The sequence below is a fragment of the Sus scrofa genome, chromosome 4 (genome assembly GCF_054392235.1).
Source record: "Sus scrofa isolate SSC_HxYL_T2T_F1_AM1 chromosome 4, Sscrofa_HxYL_maternal_Yorkshire_Landrace_v2.0, whole genome shotgun sequence".
Lineage (NCBI taxonomy): Eukaryota > Metazoa > Chordata > Mammalia > Artiodactyla > Suidae > Sus > Sus scrofa.
Window position 1 is genome coordinate 82143078 of NC_139386.1, and position 19667 is coordinate 82162744.

Here is a 19667-nt window from a genome sequence, read left to right on the forward strand (position 1 = left end):
CTTCTTAGATACAGTCAGGGGACAGAGTTTAGTTGCAGGCCCACTTGGCCTTAAAGCTCCAGCAGCAGAAGGAAACTCGAGAGGGGTAGCTGGTTACCATTAATCACATGGCACCTGCTCAAGACCCTAACTCTGGGGGCAGCAGGGTTTGTAACCTACTGTTCCTGAGGCTCGGGGTCCTGTGGTGAGGTGACTGAGGGCCTCCCTGCCAACACAGAAGCTTTGGCATCTCTGAAATGCCTGCCCCACCAGCAATAGAGCAGATGGCTCACCCCAAACAGACTGGTCCCAGGAAGCCCAGGAGTCTCTCTGGTCCAGCCCCGGCCCTCACATTGTTCATGGGGGGCTTTGCTTCCCCGGGCGGTTGACTCAGTTGTGGGGACAACTGGGGAGTGAATGGGGCGAAATGGATCAATAGCCCTTTGGGTCTTCGGAGTCAATCCGAGATCGTTTTCTTCCAAACCCGCATTCAAAGCAGATCTGGCCCATTTCTTCTCTCCATTTGCCCGTGGTGGAGAAACAGAAAGAGTACTTGCAGTTTCCACTAGTAGACAGGCATAATAATAATCAAAGAACATGAAACCGAAGCCAAAACCTTTGCCAGACTAAAGGAAACAAATTGCACCGAGAAATCAGCCCAGACTTCCTGGCTGTTGCAGTGGCAGCTCTTGTTATTGTATTTCTCAGCCCCATCTTTCTGTTTTTCTTATGGCAAATGTCACATTGTTGACTTTCCATCGCGTAATGTCAGAAAGAATGATCATTAAGCCACCTTTTGAAAAACAAACATCTTTTCTTGGTTTTGAAAGGTCTGGAATAAAGGAATTTCTGACAATGACTTCCCCATATTTCAGTGGGTGAGCCCCTGAAAATATCTTATTCTGAAAGCCCTGGTTGACCTGTTCTAAGCTCATCAGACAGCCTTTGTGTCAAACTCCCCTAAAAGGAAAGTATTTTAAAAGCAGGAGCAACATCTTGTGCACGACTGCAGGCTGGGTCAGAGATTCCATAGGGGCAGATTCTTACAGTGAGGCGAGGTGAGTCCCTACAAGAATTCCTGTGAACTCAGAAAGAAGAAACCAAACCCACACCCTCAGCTGTCAGAAAACATCCACTGCTTAAGTGTGTTTTTCCCTGGGAGCTCTCCATGCATCGTATCCTAGAGGATTAAGGAAAAGCTATCAAAGGGTTTTCTTGGCTCTTTTCTTCTCCCATTAGCTCATTTCATCTCACCTTTATGTTCATCTTTCCTCCCGACGACGGAAGGCAGAAAATTCAGACCTGGCTCCACAGAGGGCTCTGCTGTGTCGTCATATTTTCACCTAAATAATTGTGAAAGAGTGTTGTTTGGAAAGCCTGGATAGCAGGGCTGGAGAGAAAGGGAGCACGGCGGAAACAGGGCAAGAGAGACAGCAGGGGCTAAGCAGGCATCACCTGGCCGCCACTGAAGGATTCTTGTTCTATTCAAAGAAGATTGGGGGCTCCTGAAGGATTTTGGTCTGGGGGTGAAAGGATCAGATTTGTGCTGGGATATGCCCTTGCTGGCTGCAGCATGGAGGATGGATTAAAGGAAAGACCTGGGAGCTCGGAATAATCAAGGGAAAGAGATGGAACAGACGTGGCAAGATTGTAGCGCTGTTTAGGAATTCGTTTCAAGACTGATGGCCAACCAACTGAGGCTGCTGGCCAGAAGGGACGCGTCATGGAAGATTCCTGGGTTTGGAAATGGTGATGCTGTTGCCTAGAGGCTAGAACCTTGGGAAAGAACTATTTTTTTCAAACAATTTATGTTTTGTTTTGGATAGAGAGTGCACATTCCATCTAGACATAGTTAGTTTAGGGTTCATTTTAGGCAACCAGGGAGTGTCCGGGAGGCATCATATGGCCGATGTTTATACCCCCAGTGTGGGGGGGAATTAAGGAAATGAGGTAGAATTCTAGAAATAAAGTGTCAGAGTGTTAAGTCAGAAAAAAAATCAGAAATTTGAGATCTCCAGTTCAATTTACAAGTGATTCCTTCCAAATACTGTAATTTCGCTCTTTATCCAATACATTGTGGCAACATTTGAACTTCTCTGCCCTCTGAGAAAAGAAACTGATGGTGGTGTGGGGGGTGGGAGGAAGCCCAGGGGAAGCCCTGCTGGTTGGGATGTGAAGCCGTGTTGGAGGATGGAGGGCTTCTTGGGGTTTTTAGAGGTTGTCCCTGGGAGCAAGGTACAGAGGGCACATGAGCTGGTTTGATCCAGACCCAGGAACTGTAACAACCAACACGGGGACATACAGAGCAAGAGGTGACTTTGAGGAAGCACATTTTTTCATGGATATCTTTGGAAAAGTCCTAGAGTCCCTCATAAGCCTCAATACTTGGGGACATAGTTTAACTGATTTTTGAAATGAGGCAAGATGATTTCCTAGAATAATGTCATATAGACTAGGAAAAAAGAAACCAAATCCAGTATTTGCCTACATATCATTGATGAAATAAATTTATTTATTTAGATTTTTATTTTTTATATTTATTTATTTATTTACTTTTTCCACTGTATAGCATGGGGACCAAGTTACACATACATGTATACATATTTTTTCCTCCCATTGTTGTGTTGCGATGTATCTAGACATAGTTCTCAATGCTACACAGTAGGATCTCATTGTAAATCCATTCCAAGAGCAATAGTTTGCATCTGTTAACCCCAAGCTCCTGATCCCTCCCACTCCCTCCCCCTCCTCCCCCCCTCCCAGGCAGTCACAAGTCCATTCTCCAAGTCAATGATTTTCTTTTCTGTGGAAATGTTCATTTGTGCCCTGTATTAGATTCCAGTTATAAGTGATATCATATGGTATTTGTCTTTCTCATCATGACTTATTTCACTCAGTATGAGAGTCTCTAGTTCCATCCATGTTGCTGCAAATGGCATTATGTCATTCTTTTTTATGGCTGAGTAGTATCCCATTGTGTGTACATACCACATCTTCCTAATCCAATCATCTGTCAATGGACATTTGGGTTGTTTCCATGTCTTGGCTATTGTGAATAGTGCTACTATGAGCATGCAGGCGCATGTGTCTTTTTTAAGGAAAGTTTTGTCTGGATATATGCCCAAGAGTAGGATTGCTGGGTCATATGGTAGTTCTATGTATAGATTTCTAAGGTACCTCCATACTGTTCTCCACAGTGGCTGTGCCAGCTTACATTCCCACCAACAGTGCAGGAGGGTTCCCTTTTCTCCACACCCCTTCCAGCACATGTTATTTGTGGACTTGTTAATGATGGCCATTCTTACTGGTGTGAGGTGGTATCTCATGGTAGTTTTGATTTGCATTTCTCTAATAATCAGTGATGTTGAGCATTTTTCCATGTGCTTGTTGGCCATCTGTATATCTTTCTTGGAGAATGGTCGCTTCAGGTCTTTTGCCCATTTTTCCATTGGGTGGTTGGCTTTTTTGCTGTTGAGTTGTATAAGTTGCTTGTATATCCTAGAGATTAAACACTTGTCCGTTGTATCGTTTGAAACTATTTTCTCCCATGAGTTGCACCCATGGATATAGAAGTTCTCAGGCTAGGGGTTGAATCAGAGCTACAGCTGCCTGCCTACACTACAACCACAGCAACGTGGGATCTGGGCCACATCTTTGACCTACACTATAGCTCAACTCTGGATCCTTAACACATTGAGAGAGGCCAGGGACTGAACCCGCATCCTCATGGATACTAGTCAGGTTTGTTACCATTGAGCCATGATGGGAACTCCCTCAGTGACTAAATTTAAATTCTCTAGTAGTTTAATCACCTGATCCACATTTTTAGGAGGGAGAATGATTTTTCTATGAATATTCTAAGAAATGAGTTATACATTTGGATGTTTTCCTGTTCAGTCAAAGATGCACTTTTAAGAACTTGTAAATCAGGTGACATAATATTTTTCCTTCACACTTTAAATCATATAATCAATTGAAACACAGACAAATTAGAAGATGTTGTCAAATGTGATTGTTTTAGCGAAAATTTGTGTTTATGTATTTATTAAGTCAGAGAAGGAAGGAAGCAGGTAGAGATAAGCTGGTCACTAAAGTGTGGAAGAAGGGTTCAAATTATTTTTACTAAGGCAGGTATTCCATGACATCAAATATTTTGCAGAGACTATAAAATAAAATTTTAAAGGTACAAGAGATGTTTGTCTTCAGGCCACGTACGTTCAGTTTTATTGCCCTCCATGGTGATATCTGAGAGGTTGACAAGGGCTTCTCCTGGGATGAGGTCACCCACACCCCAAAAATAACTCCCTTTTATAGATACGTGGCCCTCGGCTTCTTCTAAGGCCTTGCAGAAACTTGCCTATTTGCTGTGATGAAAATTATAAGGAATGCAATTGTTAATAATCTGTAGATTGTCCTATAGAATAGCTTAGAAGCAAGATATTCTGTTTGGTGTAGCCAAGTTTTAGCAGCCGGGGAGTCTTCCTTTCCTGGGGCCGAAGGATTTACCTTTTGTGCACAACAGTTCTCCGTGAAAGTGACCACAGTTTCAAAGTTTATAAAAAATGTGAAGAAAGAACTAAAAGAGTGTGTCCCTCTGTCTTTCCCGGAAACTGTCTATTCTCCCTCACCCCCTGGACTTTCTCTCTCTGACTTCGATTTGACATTGCCTTTTTCTGTCCTTTGCTCTTTTCAAGAACCCTATTGTTCTCAGCATTCTCTTCTTTCAAATCATCTTCTCCTTGTCTCTTTTCAACCATAACTACAACCTGTTCATACAGCCCAGTGGCACCTAGCTGAGAAGAGTCTGACTAATTGTCTAATACAGATGCCCCCCACTGAGCAGGTCACTTTCTTTAAAGAGTTCTCAGTGGGGTCCTCTCAGCCACTGTCTCTTCTATTTAACTTTTTTTTTTCCTTTTTCTTAATAGAAAATGCGAAGAGAGTCTTGTTCTGGTAGAATGATTAGTCACACAAGAAAATGCAGCAAACTTTCCCTTAAGAGACATTTTAGATACCTTAGGGGGAAGAATTTCCTCTTTAATCCTTCCAAATACGTGCCTCACATTTCTCTTTGCAGCGGTTGAGTGTGGTTGGCTCAGAGCAGAGCTGAGTCTCTCTTCTGGCTAAGCAGGTGGAGGAGGGTCGTGGATGACAATTTGGGCTCTAGCATCCAATTCCCCTCTGTGGTTCACATGGTCTGTGACTGGGGGCAACGTTTGGTCAGAGTCGTCACTGTGCCAGTGTGTTATCATCCATCCACTCACTAAATGTACTACTGTGAAGCTGTGACTCGTACGTGTAGACATACATGTCCCCAAACTTATGCTTCCTCCCTCTTCATGTCTCTCTCCAGAGATAGGCTACCCGTGTACCTGAGTACCTGTGTGTGTACCTGTGTGTGTGCACGTATGCGAAGTGGTCAGGAGGTGACCTCTTAATAAATCCACGCCTATTTACCTGGGCCCTAGAGTGATTTAGGAGATGTGTATTATGTAACATAAATATTACACACAAATATAAGTAAACATAGAAGCATACTGTAGAACCATAACTGAAGACATAAGTTTATGTATAAATATATAGGCTATAAATACGCATAGTTATTTATCTCTATCCTGGAACCTCCAGGGCACCAGGGTGTTATGTGACATGTGAGGGCACTTCCCTCCTCCAGCCACTGTGGGCTCCCCGACGGCTCGGCAAATAGGAGGTTAACGGAGAGGGAGGAACAGAGGAAGAAAATCAAGTCGGCTCATCGTGGGAGCAGTTGCACGGCAACAGCAGCCAGGGAAACAGTTCTCAAGCAGCAGCCAGTGGAGGGGTTGAGTTATACCAGAAGCTCCCACTCCCCCCGCCCCCCAGTTCTGGTTCTTTCTGTGTGTTGTCCCCTCCCCCTCCCCCACTCTCTTCTTCTCTCACTGCCTCTAGGTTGTTCTGTCTTGGTCTCGGCTGAGACATAGCACATGCCAGGGTTGCTAGAAGTATCAGAGGACCCTTGGCCATTCAGTGCCCCCCGCCCCCGGCCAAGTCCTTTGCCCATCACCTGACTCTTGAACCATGAGGTAAAGTCGGGCTGCTCTCTTCCTGCTCAGGTGTCACATGTCAGGTGAGCACAGGGCCTGCCCCAATGTGACATCATGATCCTGGAAGCTGTGTTGAATCCACACAGACTCCAACACAGCCACCAATGTGATTTGTTATAGGAGAGATTGAGATGTACACCATATATACTGTACCTGAAAGTAACTGTACCCATATAGTGAATTCTGTATTAGCTACTCTTTGCAAAAGGGCCATTGATATCAGAGTCCGATTAGGCTTTTAATTTTTGCAGAAGAGGTGTGTTGGCCTACAGCCTAGAAGACTCCTACTATTATTATTATTTTCTTTTGTCTCTCAAAGCTGGACTGGCAGGGGATTTCCCAGTATTAAGTAATTAACTCCAGGCTCTTTTGGCAAAATGCCTTCAAAGAGATGGCTGTCCTGAGTGACCCTCATGTATACTTTCTGCCAGGGATCATTAAAACCACAAAATCATCTCACCTGGTGCCTTAGGACATTAAATGAAGATAACAAGAATAATAAACTTGCACATTAACATAAAGGAAATGTTAATCTACGAGACACATAAAGAAAATGATGTAAAATTCCTTCTGGCTCCTCGGGCAAATGCATACTTTAAGATCGCTTTTAATGTTTGCCATTCATGTTTCAGAACAGGGCTCTGTTACATTCAGGCATTTATAAGACACGCACACACACATGACAACGAGCAGACAGTTGCACCTCAGAGCCCCATACACACACCCACCAGTGGAACTAAGTGCTCTTCCTGGCAGGCAGGGTGTTCACCCTCCAGCTGAGGGGAAGCAGGGGGTTGGGGATGAACCCCATTAAGCCTCTGGGGGAAGCTGTTGTAGGATCAGGGTTCCCATAGAGAGTCAGGAGTTCACAACCAAGCATGTTCCTGGAGAGGGCCCTGCCTGGTCCTTAACGCCGGTGGGAGGTGCCCAGGAGGCCTGCACCTGCACACAACAGGGACAGGTATCACCTTCAGCTCTGAAAGGCCGGTCAGTTGTTACTATTCACCCCACCCCACCCCCACCCCCACCCCCACAGCATCCCTCTAAAGATCCTCTCATTTTTTTCAGTCATTGGGCTGTGTTCTGTGGGAGGAAGAAAGCTAAATTAGTACCAAAGGGGAAACATAGAACTGAAATAAATGACTATTAGGGCATGGAAGGCGGCATTACAGAAGCAGTGAAGTGGGGAAAGTTCTGTCCTATGAAGCAGTCCCCTTGTAACAAGGTGGGCGTGATGCACCCTCCATCCAGCAGGCCTGAAACTCCCGTTTATCCGCCGCAGTCTGCACCCTGCATCCACATGTACCCCACTTGCAGGGCTGTCATTCTTCAGGGTGTGTGAAGTCACATGTGTGCAGCCACTGTGTGGTGCACGTGTGCTGGAGGCCTTAGTGCTGCCCAGAGTGAGCCTCAGGGCCGGCTTCGCCCGACCTGGGTGGCAGAGCTGGGTTGTGGTTCAAACATCCTCTGGCTTTTGCAAATTCTGGGGGCTGAAGACCACGTAGCAACCACGGATATGAGCTGCCACACATGTCAGGTCTCAAAGCAGTCACCACCCACCAGTTATGGATGCTTCCGCCATTGTGATGGGTGCATGGAGTGGCCCTGGACGAGCACCTGCTCCGCCCAAACCTCATGACCAGGTGATGTGACACTTGTCCCATTAATGCCGTTTTGCACAGAGCAGGTCAGGGAGCTGGCAGAGGCCGCCTGCTGCTAAGTTCTCACTCTGTTGCTGTTACTCTGCATTGCGGCGACTGCTTAGCTTGGGAGATGGAGTGAGGCCTCGTGAGTGTAGGGTTTGTGTCTGCACTTTCCCTGTGAGATATGCACGTGTGATCAAAAACCAAGAGTCAGGTGACTCCTCACAAGCCCTTCTGCCCACGGCTGCTCTCTTACTTTCCAAAAAAAATTTATTGATGTATATTTGATTTACAAAGTTGTGTTAGCAAAATAAATCAGTTATACATGTACCCATTCCTTTTCACATTCTTTCCCCACATAGGTTATCGCAGAGGATTAAGTTCCCTGGGCTGTGCAGCAGGTTCTTGTTGCTTATCTATCTCACACACAGTAGTGCCTATCCGCTCTGCCCGACCGCAGCACACCGTCAGAAGGGCCATCATCACAGAAGCTCCCTCTTTGCTGAGACAAGAGGATGCTTGCCTTTTTGCTTCAGCTTTGCTTCTTGAGTTAAGATTATCCTCACCTTCCTGAGAGTAAACCTTGCTGTTTCCATTTTCCAGACGGGATGTGGGTTTACACACCCCTTCAGTAAGAAGCCAGTCACAAAAGCAAGCTCCCCGAACAGGAATTCATGATTCCAGCCGAACCTCCCCTGGAGTTTTCCTCCAGAGGCATTTCGGGGCCTGAGTCGCAGCTGAAATGGAGCCTTTGTGTCTGTGCGGGGACAGGGGGAAGCGGGTGGAAGCGTGTTGGCTCACCTTCCTAACGAGGAACCTGGATGCGGAGGGGGCTGCGCTTTGATTGGATTCTGGAACTTCCCGCTCGCAGCTGGGTGTCGTCCAGAGACTGGGTGGCACTGGCAGGGGGAGGCCTGCTTCTGCGACAATTACTGGTCAATTGCGAGTGATTGTAATGGCACTGTGTCTAAAACAATATGCAGAACAACGCTGCTGGGAAACCCGCATCGCGGAGCTGCACCGCCGAACCAGCGAGATGCCAAGCGGACCCAGTAACCAGAGATTTGGGACCTCTGAGTTGCCACTCACGGAGATTTCGCTTTAAAAACATCGTTGTGGTGTCTTTTCTTCTCCTCAGGCAGGTGGAATCAGGCCCAGTGGTTCTATACACAGTGTCTCTCTCGGTGCGAGGAGATGGCTGGACAGGATTCAGGCCTGGTCAGTCTCGCCAGAGGCATCGGTCCAAGAGGTAGGCGGGAGCCGCAGCTCGTGCCCGCGCCGACCTGCCCTCCCGGGAGGGGCCCCGCGGGGCGGGAAGAAGGCAGACGGAAGAGCCGCTGCTCCGCCCACGGCCCCCAGCGAGGTGGCTGCGGGGGTGCCGGCCAGTGGGGACTGAGCAGCTGCACCGCCCGGGCCCAGGCGGAGACCTTGGGCTCCTTCCGAGAGCATCCTCGTTGCGTGCTGGGCCCGGGGACTCTCCCTGGGCTGTTGGTTGACTGCTACCGGCCCTGGGACGGTTCCCTCAGTCCCGTGAGAGACGAGAGACGGGGACATGTTCATTCTTGGCAGTCACCACCTCAGGCGTTAAATCACGGTCCTCACATTTCCCGAGTTCTGACACGCATAATGGGCTTGGTGGGAGGTTTGCAATCACTTTTTCAGTATTTATGAAATCGTGCAGCTCCCTCTGGCTTCCAGGCCTTCATGCTGCCTTTCAGATGTCCCTCCCGTAAATTTCCCATGATTATCACTTTCCAGCTAGAAAATATACATCTTCATGCTTTGCTATTGGGAAAAGAAGTGCCATTGATTTTGCCTTGTGTTACTGAATTTGTAATATGCCTATAGCCTTACCTGACTAGTGGAGAGCTTGCTAGTGGCCCTTTTAATGAGAATGGGCTTTGTAACTATGCATCTTTCATCCCTGCAAATGTGAACCCTGCAGCTCTGCCCCATCATGTAAACGTCCTACGCTAAACCAAAGGTCATGCCGATGAATGTTTTCTACATGGCGGCACCTAGAGTTGCCAGAAAAGCCTTGCTCTGAGCATTCTGTGCCCCTGTCTGTAGTAAATTCTCCTGTCTCCAGCTCTTACCACCCTTTGGTCTTCTCCCCCTGCTGCTACATGTGGAATCCAGTCCCCACCACCGTGGACCTGGAACTGGTGTAGGGCAGGAACTTGGCAACCAAATTTTAGTCTCTTTTTTGGAATTTATACTGCATGGTCAGAAGAGTAAACTGTTGGAAATGTCTGCTGAATTTGGAGAGGTATAGGGGGTCTCTAAAATTTTGTCTGTGCCATATATACATGTATGTATATGCATGTATGTACACACACACACACACACACACACACACACACACAGGTAAATAAGTATGAGAATCTGAAATAAGGTTAGGATTTTTTTTTTTTTTTTTGCCTTTTCTAGAGCCGCTCCCACGGCATATAGGGGTTCCCAGGCTAGGGGTCTAATTGGAGCTATAGCCGCCGGCCTACGCCACAGCCACGCAACTCGGGATCCGAGCTGCGTCTGCGGCCCACACCATAGCTCATGGCAATGCCGGATCCTTAACCCACTGAGCAAGACCAGGGATCGAACCCACAACCTCATGGTTCCTAGTCGGATTCGTTAACCACTGAGCCATGACGGGAACTCCTGAAATCAGGTTAGGATTTAACCTAAGGTTTGACAAAATGACCAGGTGTTCTTTAAGGCTCTCTCAGTTTAGTGCTGCTATTTGGATATGTTGAAAAGGAATATTTGAGGGAAACACAAGGTTTGTTGAGGATGCCAACAAGCAAGTGTTAAGTTGGCCAGCTGTGAGTTGTGTGTATATGAATTTATTTGGGAAGTTGAGTGGCCCTCGTGGATCTTTCTTTTCAAAACTTCAGTTTCTTTTGAGATCTTTAGTTCTTCCTAAATGAGGGGGAAAGAGCAGAAAAGGAAACCAGAGAGCAGAGTCCTGCCTGGAACGCATCTGGGTAGAGAGTCCTGGCTCGTGGGTCTGGGAGCAGGGAAGTTAAAGAACCAGAGAATTTTGCGATCAAGGTACTGAAGACCAGTCAGGTTTCCCTGAGCTTAAAATACAAGGGCATTATTCTCTGTCCTCTTTTGGCTGTCTCTTTTTGAAAATTACATGATGTTAATTTACTAGTGTGCTGTAATGTCAACTAAAATGACAGAGGACATGTTTGTATTTAAGACTCAGGATGTGGACTTGTGGTACTTACAGGTCTGCATCATTCTTTATATATATATATATATATTTTAAATTTTTTCCATTATAGCTGGTTTACAGTGTTCTGTCAATTTTCTCCTGTATAGCAAGGTGACCCAGGCACACATACATGTATACATTCCTTTTTCTCACATTATCAGGCTCCATCATAAGTGACAAGATATAGTTCCCAGTGCTACACAGCAGGATCTCATTGCTTATCCATTCCAAAGGCAATGGTTTGCATCTATCAACCCCAAACTCCCAGTCCATCCCACTCCCTCCCTCTCCCCCTTGGCAGCCACAAGTCTGTTCTCCAAGTCCATGATTTTCTTTTCTGTGGAAAAGTTCATTTGTGCCATATATTAGATTCCAGATATAAGTGATATCATATGGTATTTGTCTTTCTCTTTCTAGGTCTGCATCATTCTTAGCCATAGTAATACCAGGAATTAGCCACTCTCAGGTCCAGTCCATGCACACATATTCTTCCAGCTCCATCCTAAGCAGTACGAGTCAGGCACTTACAGACTCTCTAGGCTGGGATGCAGGGCTAATTCTTCATCACGTGACCCCGTCAGGATTGCCTGTTTCTCTTAGTGGTGCCATCATTCTCCCAGCCACTTGGGGCTGGAAATAGTTCACCAGGTGTTACAGTGATTTCTTTCCACTGGTCTTTGTCGTGTTTTCCTTTTCTCTTTCTATGCTGTCCCCACCCTGGACCTCTGCTGCAGTCCTCATGTCCGACTCACTTCTCTCTCTCTGCTTCTTGGCCTCACCATTGTTCTGTACTTTGCAGGCTGGTTCATCTTCCTAAAGTTACATGGATCATGCTTTCCACTTTCTGTTGGTTCCCTGTTGCATAAAAATTAAGTCCCCTGTCCTGGCATTCAAAACCTAAAAAAATTATGCTCACCTTTATTTTCCAAACCTTTTTCCTGGTGCCTTCACCAGAGAGGTCTACATTCCTCTTTTGGATCATTGGGGCTTTAAATCTAGTTTTGCTACAGTCAGCTTTATTGCTTAGAACAGGGCATGGCGTCATCTCTGCAGCTGGTGCCATAGAAAAAGATATGGCATAGGTTTTTCTAAGTAATAAAGCAGGTATGTGACAAAGTGGGACTTAGGCACAGATCACATGGTGCATCTGTGGTTGAGGGAAGGGGGGCAGTCGAGACCCCTTGCTTCATAGCCTCTCCTGGCTTCATACGAATATTTTAAAAAATCATTGTTCTAGATGCATTGCTTTGGTGTATAGAACCCAGCTCCTTCCCTCCCATCCGCAGAGTTTCTGCACCACTCTTTTTGTGGAGTAGGATTCTCGGCTAGAGGTTCCTTCAAGGAGTTGCACCTCGGGACCTCTGCCCGGCATCACTGCTCCATACCCCTCCCGCCCAGTGCCTGGCTGGTGGTCAAGACACAGCTGTCAGTCAATTGGCTGGAGATAACTCCCGATTCCTTGGGTGGTACAGAGGAGACAGAGTTTTTTTGAGATATTCAGTAACGCAACAAAGCTATGGCTATGCTTATCAGCACTGTTGTAAAAGAATTCTTGTGAGTGTTTCCTTTGCTGGAGGATATGACTTAATTTGCTGACCGGATGGCTTTTAACTAAAATGAATTAGAGTCAAAGGTGATTCTGTGTTCTTTGATATTAAAACAAAGCGCTTTATTTGATTTACTCAACTGGGAAGAAATGCCTTTAGGTGAAGGAGCAAAGACACAGTCTGAAACACCCTAAACTCTGAATCAGCAGAACAAGTAGCTCATCCTTAGGTAGATACTGGGTTGGATAACATTTTATGGAAGGGTGTCGAGAAGTAATGCCATATATCCTTATCTTAACTTATTCTTTATTGTATACTTAAAGTAATTATTGGATTAAAATTGTTTCTATTTCATTTAAAAACTCTTCATATTTTTATTTTATTAATTTTTTTTGCGTGGAATCTAAAATATGGCACTAATGAACCTATCTACAGAACAGAAACAGCCTCACAGATGTGGAGAGCAGATTTGTGGTTGCCAAGGGGGAGGAGGAGGGAGTGGGATGGTTGGGGAGTTTGGGGTTAGTAGGTGCAAACTACTACATTTAGGATGGATAAGCAATGAGATCCTGTGATACAGCACAGGGGATTATATCTAGTTTCTTGGGATAGACCATGATGGAAGATAATATAAGAAAGAGAATGCAGGAGTCCTGTTGTGGCTCGGTGGGTTACCAAGCCAGCTAGTATCTATGAGGATGTGGGTTTGATCCTTGGTCTCATTCAGTGGGTTAAGGATCTGGGGTTGCTGTGAGCTGTGGTGTGGGTCTCAGACACCTCTCGGATCCTGTGTCGCTGTGGCTATGGTGTAGGCCTGCAGCTGCAGCTTTGATTTGACCCCTAGCCTGGGAACTTCCATATGCCATGGCTGCAGAAAAAAAAATTTTTTTATTGCAATATAGTTAATTTACAGTGTTGTATTAATTTCAGGTATACAGCAAAGTGAATCAGCTGTATGTATACATATATCCATTCTTTTTCAGATTCTTTTCCCATACAGGTTATGATAGACTATTGAGTAAAGTTCCCTGTGCTAGACACCAGGTTCTTGTCGGTGATGGATTTTATATTTAGTGGTGTATGTATGTTAACTTCATACTCCTCCTTTATCCCTGCCTTGCTCACCTTCCATAAGTTTGTTTTCAAAATCTGTTTTGTACATAAGTTCATTTATATCATTTTTGTTAGATTCTACATGTAAGTGGTATCATATGATATTTATCTTTCTCTGTCTGACTTTATAAAGTTGTTTTAATGTGAAGAAACCTGGTCCGATATTCATTTTTATAATTTTACTTTTGTTTATTGCACCTGCAATAAATGAAACCCAGTAAGAATAGTCACTAAGGCAGTTCTTTACAAGTTACATACCCTGTCCCAAGACACACAAATGGCTGGAAAGGGGAGAGGGAATCACTGGGAGAGCATGTGACTGTCTTAGGAGCCAGCAGAGCCATGACGAGGACAGGGCTGCTGCAGAGACCGGCGGTCAGAACTCACCAAGGCTGCCAGGACCTCCCCGCACCCCCATGCTCGCTTCAAGATTCTCTCTCATTACAGAAAATCTTTTCTCAAAAATTTCAGAGAAGAATCTTAATTGGCCCAGCTTTGTTTGTTACCCGCTTCTGATCCCATCGACGGTGCCCGGAGAGCAGCATCACAGTGAACCCAGTGGCATCGAGGGGAAGGCAGGATGTGGGGACGAAGCCCTGGGTCTAGTTTAATAACTTTAAAAAATATGGCTTGACCCTAATTATCTAGGAGCTGATGAAGAAGCTCTGTGAGTTGGGTGAAGCTCCAGCAACAGAGACCCTCTTTGTTCAGTAGAATCGGTAATTCTGACGCTGTATGGGGGCGTCACAGTATCATTGCGGAGATGTACTTTCACTGTACAAAGAATTAAAAAAAAAATACTTCATCGTTTAAAAAGAATTTAAAATTTGCTGACTTAGTTAATTAACTTATTATTATTTGCTACTGTTTCCGAGAGGCGTTGTGAAAGTCACAAGAGATACAGTCGGTGGCTTGTACTGACATCTCTCTGGGATGCTAGAGACACACAAAAGCAGCTCCTGCTCCCCAGGGCACAAGGGGACTGTTCTCCTTTTACAACTGTGTGCAGCCAGTTCTCACCCACCTTGGCCCAAAGCAGCACAACAAACACATTGTCAACAACCTGAGTCAATTGTCCAGATGATTTAAATAGCGATACATTTATAAAATGTTTTTCTAGTTTTCATCGTCAACCTAGTTCATTGCCAGAAAAGTGTTGCTGAAACTGGGGCTGACATTTTATGCCCTCTGCCCAGACAGAAGAAACACGAGCAATTTGCCAAATACTTTGAGATCACAGTTTCTCAAAGAAGTTCGATGGTCCTGCACAGTCCCAGCCTGATCCCGACTCTTTGTCTTCCTCCCTCTGAAGAAATCCTCACCTGGAAGGAGGAGTGTGTCTTTCCCGGCCAGGGTTTTTGTATTTCCCCACACGTGTACACATGTATTAACACATTCACACGATGTGGGGCTGTTTTTGTGTGACTTTGGAAATTTGCTCCATTGGTGGCAAGCTGAAGGAATCCTTCTGCAGCTTGAACATTTTCCGCTCCATGTTACCTGGACTACTCTTAAAGGTGTTGAAAGGTGGTGTCACAGGTGAGTTGGCCCATCACCTTACAGCGATGCTGAATCCCATGATGCCTTGCCGTGGAAGAGCACGGGCTTGTTTCCACGCACACAGGCCTACAGCCCCGTGCCCTGGGGGAGGCCGGCTTGGGTGTGGTCTAGAGTTTCTCCAGGTTTTATCTCAGCTGCTGAATCGATGGGCTGTGGGGTGTGCATCTCTCCTACCTGACCAGCGTTACCAGACTGTTTCAGAGCTGTATGAGCTTCTGTATCCTGAGTCCTCACCAGTACTTGGTGTTGTGATACTTTCTAATGTTTCAATCCGATCGTCTTTCACTGTGGTGTCAGTGCCTCCCTGATCTCTAGTGAAAATGAACATCTTACCTGACCCCCTTGCTGTACAGTGGGAAAATATAAAAAAAAAAAAAAAAAAAAAACAAGAATTCAGGGAAAAAAAAAAAAAAAGAAAATGAACATCCTATTTTTCAGGTATTTGTGTGTCTTCCTGTGTGAATTGACTTAATGTTCTTGGCTTAATCTTTTCAAAACGTGTGTGTGGGTGTGTGTGTATTAATTTGTATGAATTATGCATAAATTCTGAAAAAGAGTTCTTTGTGACCTACATGTTTTGCATATATCTTCTCCCAGCATATAGCTTAAGTTTTTATCTTTAATTCTTTAATTTTTTTTTGTCTGTGTCATGGAATGTGGAAGCTCCTGAGTCAGGGACTGAACTCACACCACAGAAGTGATCCAAGCCACTGCAGTGACAACACTGGGTCCTTAACCTGCTAGGCCACCAGGGAAATCCTAGTTTTTATTTTTTAATTAAATTTCATTTATGTGTTTTAAAAATTTGAGGGTGGAGGTCCCACAGCAGCACAAGGGGTTAAGATTCTGGAGTTGTAACAGCTGTGGTGCAGGTTGCAGCTGCAGCTCAGATTCGATCCCTGGCCTGGGAACTTCCATGTGCCTTGGGTGTGGCCATAAAACAAAATAAAATTAAATTAAATTAAATTAAATAATAAAAATTCCAGGGTACAAAAATCGCACAGCCTCCTTCCCTATAGGAATTTGAGTGACATGTTTCACCAGTGTATACATATATGCACAAAAATGCTTTGAATCAAAGAAAAGGAAATATGAATTTATTTCAGACACATGACACACTGACAAAAATAATTGACAAAAAATTGTCTTGCGTAACTAAAATTTCCCACAAATAAAAAAATTAATTACAGGCCATTTTCACTGACAATTAACATGAATTTAGAAATCTACAATAAAAAAATATGGTCAAAATTTACATATACCTGGGAGCTCCCATTGTGGGTCAGTGGTAATGAATCTGACTAGGATCCATGAGGATGTTGGTTCAATCCCTGGCCTTGCTCAGTGGGTTAAGGATCCAGCGTTGCTGTGGCTGGGGCATAGGTGGGCACCTGTAGCTCTGATTAGACCCTAGCCTGGGAACTTCTGTATGCTGTGGATGCATCCCTAAAAAAGACAAAAAAAAATTTGCATAGACGTACGATTTCTAAATAACTCTCCCCCTGAAGAAAGTCAAATGGAGATGACACACGACCTGGAATTAGAAAACAATTAAAACTGCGTGTTCAACCCTGTTGCCCAACTAGAGCCCAGGACAGGAAATTTCTAGGCTTAAATGAACTTATTAGATAAACAAGTAAGATCAAAAAATAAGTGACTATTTTGGGAACTTTTATTTTAGAAATTAAATAGATAATTCCAAGGAAAGTGGGAGAAAATGACCAAGGAAGGAAGAGTGGATTGAGCGCTGTGTTGGTTTCTAAAGGCTGAGGTTACAAATCACCAAACCGAGGGGCTCAGAACAACAGAAATGTGTCTTTTCACAGCGCCCAAGGCCAGAAGCCCATCCCTTCCCGAGCCTCCGCAGGGCCCCTGTCCTCCCAGGTCTGCTGGCTCCCTGACCTACAGCAGTGTTGTTCCAGTCTTTTCCTTTCTCTTCCAGCACCTTCTTTTCTCCTTATAAGGACACCTATCATTGGTTTTAGGGCCGCCAGATAAGCCAGGTGACCTCACGAGAAGGTCCTTATACTAATATCCTCAGAGACCCCCTTCTCCATGTGGGCTCCCATTCACAGCCTCTGGGGCTGCCGTGTGAGCCTTGCCCTTGGGGGCCACCCCTCCACCCACCAGCCATAAAAGCAAAAGATGGGTTTCTCAAATACTAACAAAATTCACTGAATTAAGAGACTAATTGCAAAATGTAACACTTAGTCATGATAAACATTCTTTGGGAGCTGGGAAGAGAAAAAAAGTCTTTCTTAACTTGGTAAAGGGCCTCTTCCCAAATTCCTGATCAGGTGATACTTTAGGAAAATCCCCATTCAAGTCAAGAAGACTCCTTTTCACCACTGCTTTCCCGATAGCCTCAGACATGCTGGCAAAGACAAAATGAGAAGAGCTTCTTAAACAGGACATGGGCGGTACTGCATACAAGATGCCACCGCTGAAGAGACAGGTGGAGCCAGGTGACAAACTCTGAAAAGAAGACATTAGCCAGGGAGAAATGATTAGCTTTTCTATAGATGGGTGATAGCAACTTAGGAAATGTACTTGGGAAAAAGAGATTCTGTTCAAAATCCTGACCATAAGTAGAACGTGTCTACAATCATACCAAACCAAAATAACCATAGTCTTTATAGAGAAAACTGTAAAAATTAAGAAATCCATAAAATAAAGCTTAAATGAATGTAGAGCTCTGTTATGTTTATGGGCAGCCTCAGAGTTGTAAAACTATCCATTTGACTCAAATTATAACAGGTTTTGTCAACACCATGAAGTTTGTGAAGGTCAAGGGAAGCTGAGGATCTGGGGCAGACCTGCTGTAGGTTGCCGAGGGGAGTCTAAGCCAGCACAGACACCTGGATGGCGTTTTGGCCGTCACTGTGCAAATGTAAAATATATGCATGTCCCATCACCTGCAAATTCTACTACCTGGTATTTACACATGGGAAATATTTGCACATGCATTTATACTTTAAACAGCAAACAAGCTCATAGAAAAAGAGATCAGCGTGTGGTTACCAGAGGCAGCAGGTAGGGGGCAAATTGGATGAAAGTGGTCAAAGGGTACAAACTTCCAGTTTTAAGATAAATCAGTCCTAAGGATGGGATGCAAAACATGACATATAATTAACACTGCTATACTGTACATATGAAAGTTGGAGAGTTTCCATCGGGGCACAGTGGAAACAAATCCGACTAGGAACCATGAGGTTGTGGGTTCGATCCCTGGCCTCACTCAGTGGGTTAAGGATCCGGCGTGGCCATGAGCTGTGGTGTAGGTTGCAGATGAGGCTCAGATCCTGTGTTGCTATGGCTGTGGCGTAGGCCGTCAGCTGCAGCTGATTAGACCCCTAGCCTGGGAATCTCCATATGCCCCAGGTGTGGCCCTAAAAGGACAAAAGACAAAAAAAAAAAAAAAAGAAAAAAAGAAAGAAAGTTGGTAAGAGTAAGCCCTAAAAGCTTTCATTACAAGGAAATTGGCTTTTTCTTTTTCTTTTATTTTCTATCAATAGGAGATGATGGATGCTCAGTCACATCCATGGTCATTTCATGATGTGTGAGTCAGATCATGATGCTACATACCTTAAATTTATGCAGTGCTGGGTTTCAGTATGTCTCAATCAAACTGCGAGAAAATAAATAAAGGAAAAAAGGTGTAGCTTTAAAAAAACACTCACACATTAACAAAGGGAGGCATAGTGAGTGATGCCCAGACAACCTAAACACCCATCATCATGGAAATGACTGAAAACCAAATGTGGGATTGTTCACGTGTTGAGATTCTAATTAGCAATTTAAGGTTTACCTGCTTGATCATCAAGGTATACGCTGCGAGACACTTACCATTGTGCAATATGTGCAGCTTGATGCCTTTCACTAAAAAACACAAAACACCAAGATCATTCTTCTTTTTTTTTTTTTTTTTTTTTTTTTTTTTGTCTTTTTGCTATTTCTTTGGGCCGCTCCCACGGCACATGGAGGTTCCCAGGCTAGGGGTCGAATCGGAGCTGTAGCTGCTGGCCTACACCACAGCCACAGCAACGCAGGATCTGAGCCGCGTCTGCAAACTACACCATAGCTCATGGCAACGCGGGATCGTTAACCCACTGAGCAATGGCAGGGACCGAACCTGCAACCTCATGGTTCCTAGTCAGATTCGTTAACCACTGCACCGACGGGAACTCCACCAAGATCATTCTTAATGGGTCCATCTATGGGTACACAAGTATGCAGAGCAGATTCTGGAGGAGGACACCAGCTTCAGAGGGACATCAAATGTTAGAATTAGCTGTGACCGTTTTTAAAAAGAGGATTTCTTCTTGTGTGACTTGAGTGCTTAAAAAATAATAAAAGAAAGAGTAACTACGGGGGAAGCAGATATGCAAAAGAACATGGGATATTTTTAAGCAAAAAGAGTCAAATTTAAATTTCCTTGACAGGAATAGCTAATTTGCAGTTATTCATACAATGCACTTCCTTCAACAAACATCTCTTAGCCCTACTGTGCTCTGGGCACTGT

At 44.8% G+C, this 19667-nt stretch overlaps 1 protein-coding gene across 20 annotated transcripts in view; it reads left to right on the forward strand.

Moving 5' to 3' along the window:
• Positions 1-19667, forward strand: part of ST18 (ST18 C2H2C-type zinc finger transcription factor) — a 300959-nt gene that overhangs the window by 100612 nt on the left and 180680 nt on the right. For 3 of the 20 annotated variants that reach the window (XM_085022399.1, XM_085022390.1, XM_021089392.2), the window contains exon 3: positions 8844-8954. The exons of the other annotated variants lie outside the window; for them this stretch is intronic. The gene's annotated coding sequence lies outside the window, so the exon portion shown is untranslated. The remainder of the gene's footprint in view (positions 1-8843; positions 8955-19667) is intronic. 20 annotated transcript variants of the gene reach the window in all.